At 41.7% G+C, this 5,292-nt stretch overlaps 1 protein-coding gene across 2 annotated transcripts in view; it reads right to left on the bottom strand.

The window, feature by feature from the left end:
* LOC111867802 overlaps positions 1–5,292 on the bottom strand; it is a 72,522-nt gene that overhangs the window by 54,056 nt on the left and 13,174 nt on the right. Inside the window, exon 1 of one of the 2 annotated variants that reach the window (XM_033752810.1) lies at positions 3,459–3,524. The exons of the other annotated variant lie outside the window; for it this stretch is intronic. The gene's annotated coding sequence lies outside the window, so the exon portion shown is untranslated. Of the gene's footprint in view, positions 1–3,458; positions 3,525–5,292 lie in introns of those variants that run through there. 2 annotated transcript variants of the gene reach the window in all.

Raw genomic sequence — 5,292 nt, 5'->3', positions numbered from 1 at the left:
CGCGACTTCTGCCTCTCCAGAACAGTCAGTCATCAGAACGAAATAAGAGTAGTCGGTCAGTACAAGGCAATAAGAGCAGTCAGTTATTGCAAGTTATTACAAGTTATTACAAGTTATTACAAGTCAGTACCAGTCATCAGAAGGAAATAGCGGGAGTCATTAGCCCAAGGGAATAACCGGAATCAGTAGTAACCTCCTGGACGTTAAATCGGTGTTGGGCCTAGTCCAGTGTACAATTCAAAGTGCTATACCCGGGTAATAGGTAATTGTAGTGAACATCCACAATAAACGCAACATTATTGGTGAAGTGCGAGTTGTTTTCAGTGTTCTCTCTCTCCTTGTGTGAGCAAGGCCCAGAAGTCGCCCTGAGACAGAATCTCGTCCTACCGTCTGAGCAGTCGGAACCCCAAACGTCCCCCCCATCCAAATCCCCACCTTTGTTTTCCCCATTCAAAACTCGTGGATTTCACCCAAGTCCACTGGCGCCCATAAGAACTCAAATTCAGAGCAATTCCACACCCTACCCTGAATCAGACCACAAAGGTGCGAACGTGAAGGGCAGGTAAGGGACGACCAACTCGTGAGGCTTGAAGTCAAACTGGGCGGTAAGGACGACGAAAAGGAGGGCGGTAAGAGATGGCGCCGAACGTGTAGGCGAACGGGAGAGGGCGGTAAGACTACGTTGCCATTCTTCTGCAGTTATGGAAGCCAATTTTTGGTCTGCCAGTTTAATGACGTCATCCATCCATTTCTGGAGAGCCGGGTTCGTTGCTTCTGCATTGTCTACGCAACGGCTCCCAGTTCTTTGCGTTACCATGAAAGTGCCTATTCCAAACTCACGTGTTCGGCAATCCGTTTCCTCGGGAACGCTCCTTCGCAACGGTCTGCTTGTATTCGATTTGTCGCTGTTGGAACTCAACAATTTCCATTGTAGCCGTTGCGCGGCGATGGACGTCAGGTAACGCGTCACAATATTAATACAATAATTAGAGAATAATACACTCAAATACGACTCCAAGAGTCAAAACCTTTTAACTTCACTGTACAAGGAAGAATGCTCTTGAGACGTCTGGTCGCACTGGATGCAGACGAATGACTAATCACAACACCCCTCAACTTTCACGAACTTCACGAAGGGACCTGCCCATCCATGCGCAGTTTTTCCTGGACTGTCAGCTCTAAGTACTAGCACTGTAGGAGAGTATTGCTGGGAATGAAACCGCAGATCAGCTGCAAGAACAGGATCTGAACCAGCTTGCGGCATCTCAGTAGGAGAGTATTGCAGGGAATGAAATCGCAGATCAACTGACAAGAACAGGATCTGAACAGCCGTTCATAGGACCTGAACCATCTTGCGGCATTTCAATTGGAGTTGCCAAAAAAACGATCAGGGTCTGGACTGATAGAAATCATAAAAAAATATTGGGAATCCTTAATTAGACTCAAACAGGCAGAGTGTTTTATATCAGGACCTTTCGCCAGAAGAACCAAATATCTGTTGAGATTAAACAGAGATCAACTAAGATGGGTGGTAGGATTACTTACCGGACACTGCCACCTAAAAGGACATTTTTTCCAATGGGGACTGACAGCCCAACTTGTGAAAGGTGCCTACAATAAAACGAATCAGCCACACATCCCGTGCGATTATGAGGCCATAACTTATTTAAGATTTCGTCACCTGGGTCAGTTTTTATGGAACAAAATGACTTTTATGACGCCCCAATAAGCAGGGTCCTACACTTTATTAAAAGTGTAGGATTAATAAGGGCTAATTCAAGGGGAAGCACAATAGATCATTGAAGGTCGCAGTGTGGGGCCCGGTTTTTATGGCCCACCCCTTACATACATACATCATCTATCATCTGGGGCTGGTACAATAGGCCAAACGGTGGTTGCAGTTCCAAGTGAACTCGGTCTCACCCTATGAGAAAAAGTAAGAAACCATACTTCTCCTGAAGAACATTTCTTCCAACCTCCGTTCTTCTTTATTTTCGTTCGTCTAGGATGTGCCTAATTAATTAGTATTCTTATAAGAGTATGTCTATAAACTAGTAATTGTTTGAAAAGGCGATTTATTACTATTCCCTTGAAATATCTCCATTATTTAATCTCAGTCTCAAGAATTTAGGAATAATTTGACAATTATGACCACTCTGAATTTCGTTTCTTCTGGTAACGCAAGAGACAGAGATGAGAACATTCTTATTTTCATTACAGCGTATAAAATATGTTGCTAATTTAGTTAGTGGTTCATCCTACATGTGGAAAGCAAAGCTATCCCTGCAACAGGCCGTGGAGGCCCGTACAATTGTAAGACGTCGGCTTGTGGCCCTCAGCCTATGAGTGTATGTGGCGCTATATTTGTGCAAATCCATCATAAACACCAGCTACGTTACGAATATCGTCCAGCTTCCGGAAGCTGTGCACTCAAAACGGATCCAGAGGTGACTCTGCTATGAGGACCTCTGTTTGGTCCTCATTACAGGCCACGGCCAGGAAAATACGTGTATAATGCATAAAATGGGACGCAATTAGGCTAAATAGTCGCCAGTAGCTACGTCGACATATTGGCACTAGTATGTAGACCAACATATATCCACACAAGTTGTTCATTGCGCAATATTTTTAATTATGTTCTCCAAGCATTTGTAATGGAGGAGTACAAAGGTGTACTGAATGTAATAATGTGTACGTAACGAAAGTGCTATAATGAATTATTGATATATAGTATATATTGAATGGAATACTGTAAATGTAATTAAATGTAAAGTGTAACTAAGTAGCAGAACTAGAGGGTTACTGAATGGATACAGTAACACCTGCTATTAATTACCACTATAATTACTATAATTGAAAAACCCCTCTAAGGTTCAATTTAAAGGTAGTACTTGGTATAACAGATTAATTATAAGAATAATGTATGAAGCTAGTCTAGACATGTTACTAATAAAAGTTGTTATCTTAGTCACCCGCATGGGACAGATGACATTATGACCCTGATGTCGATGCGAGGGAGTAAACAGTCGCCCTAACCAATTAATTTGATTAAAGCGACCGCATCAAAGTCTGAAAGTTAGGAATTGTAACATGTCGTGACAAGTGTGTGTTATAGGTCTAAACTGGGAAGAGGCGCTGACTCACGTTCACGAGCGCAGATGTGTTGTAATAACGGTAGACGCTATGAGTGAACTTCGTTCAAGCCAACGCCCAGATTGGTCCTATAAATACAGGAGTATTGTGGCTCCAAGTATCATATCTATTGATCACTCTTCAGACGGCGAAGCTCTGCCGGTTTTCGGTTCGAGTCTTTTAATCTGTAAACTTTCTTGTATTCTATTGGAAGTTGGAGTTGCATTGCTACTGTAACTACTTACCATCAGTGTATCTACAGAACATCTTATTAAATAACATTCTCATAATCTGCAACCAAAAGACTTACATCTTAGCGTACCTACGAAAATTATCCTGAAATTCTACGTGGGCCTTCTCTCCGGTGACTTCACCACCTCATCACCGGCGGCAACGACATCAGCGAGCTAGGCCCACTTCATTTCACATTAACATTACTGGCCTGAGCCCCACAGCTATTGCAGTACACCCCTCCCCTCAGTATCCTAAGCAGCTGCACACAGCTTCCACAGAGCGAAGAAAGACGTTGTACCTACGTTGCTACAGCACAGTAAAATCGACGAAAATATTTTAATGAAAATTATTCTAATTAATCTACCCTATCTTAAACATTACATTGTTATTCATTGTATAATTTACTAATCAATTTTCAATACTATTTGTACTATATAACACACTTACTATAATTATTGTAATATCCACAATATACTCATAATGTTTTCGCACCCTGGCGATGTTTACAACTGTTGACCATTTTCATTTTGTGGATGCTTTTATGACGTTGGCGTTATGTAGACTATGGATGAATAATCAACGGCCGGCGAGTAGTATGATTCCCGTGGCTCGTATAAGTGGCTTGTCTACGAATTTTGACAAAAAAATCTGTATCTATTATGGGTTTCAACATTCTGCCCCCCCCCCGCAAAATAAAACTATAAAACTTTTAATAATATCAAATAAAATTTAACAATTATATGTATATACTAAATGTGTCCAAGCACATATGATCTATTTTTTTTCCTTTCTGTTTCCTAGTTGTGCTTCCCACGTTGTGAAGTCAGAAGTCGATTGCAGTGCAAATAAGTTGCCCAACCCTGATCTAAACTGCAGAGTATCGGAAAGTAGGACTGAGGTGTGGTCTAGTGGTCAGAGTTCTTGGCTACAGATCCAGAGGTCCGAGTTCGATTCCCGGTGCTACCAGATTTTCTGAGAAGTAGTCGGTCTGGAACGGGGTCCACTCAGCCTCGAGAGGTTTATTGAGGAACTATTGCAAGGAAACAGCGGCTCCGGTCTAGAAAGATCTAAATTAACGGCCTTGGCGATCGTTTGCGCTGACCACATGATACCCTCTATCCGTAAAAGTTGGCACTAACTTCGCTGACAACTGGCGGTAGCTCGGTCGATATTCTTCGCTTGTGGACTATTTTGACTTCGAAAGGATTTGGAAGGAAGAGTTCTTGGCCCCGTCGAAACGCTATCCCAGAATTTGCGAGGAAAGATTGAGGAAATCACGAAATACATCTGTCAGGAAAGCCGGACAGAACACCTCCCGAATAAGAGCGCAGCTTAAAAGAAATATTTTTGGGTTGCATTAAATGTTGGTAAATTCTTGAGTAGGTGAGCGACTAGTACTTCACAAGAACTCAGGTCCAAAAAGTATTGTATTGTATTGTATTTGTAATATTGTAATATGTACTTAGACTTTTGATCATACTATATACTATTTTAATGTGTAATTTTTGTGTTAGCCAAGAGGGTGCTCCGAGAGAAGTTGAAACCGTCTGTCGCAAGCCTGATACATGTTATCAACTCCTGACCTTTTAACACTTCGATAACATGTTCCCCCAAGCTGGAGAGAAGAGAGTCTAGTTTTTTGGTTCGTCCACGCGCTATGCCGCACGTACACAACTGAACCTTTAAACTCTGTACTCATGACTCCCCCCACCCTCTTTGGCCCTCTTTTTAAAGTTTAATATATAATACCAGTAAGATTAAAAACAGGAGGAGACTTCTTCAAAAACTTGTACTGTATACACACTGTATATACTATCTACATCTTTTACTTCTTTTAATAAAAACTTAGTATAATTGTTGAGCATAGAAATTCGTCTTCAATTAGTGGGTTCCTTACCCGCCTTACCCAGCAAGAAGATATTACAT

This window comes from Cryptotermes secundus, unplaced genomic scaffold, assembly GCF_002891405.2.
Source record: "Cryptotermes secundus unplaced genomic scaffold, Csec_1.0 scaffold536, whole genome shotgun sequence".
Classification (NCBI taxonomy): Eukaryota; Metazoa; Arthropoda; class Insecta; order Blattodea; family Kalotermitidae; genus Cryptotermes; species Cryptotermes secundus.
Note: the sequence above shows the minus strand (reverse complement) of the source record. Positions and strands in the feature narration are given on the sequence as shown.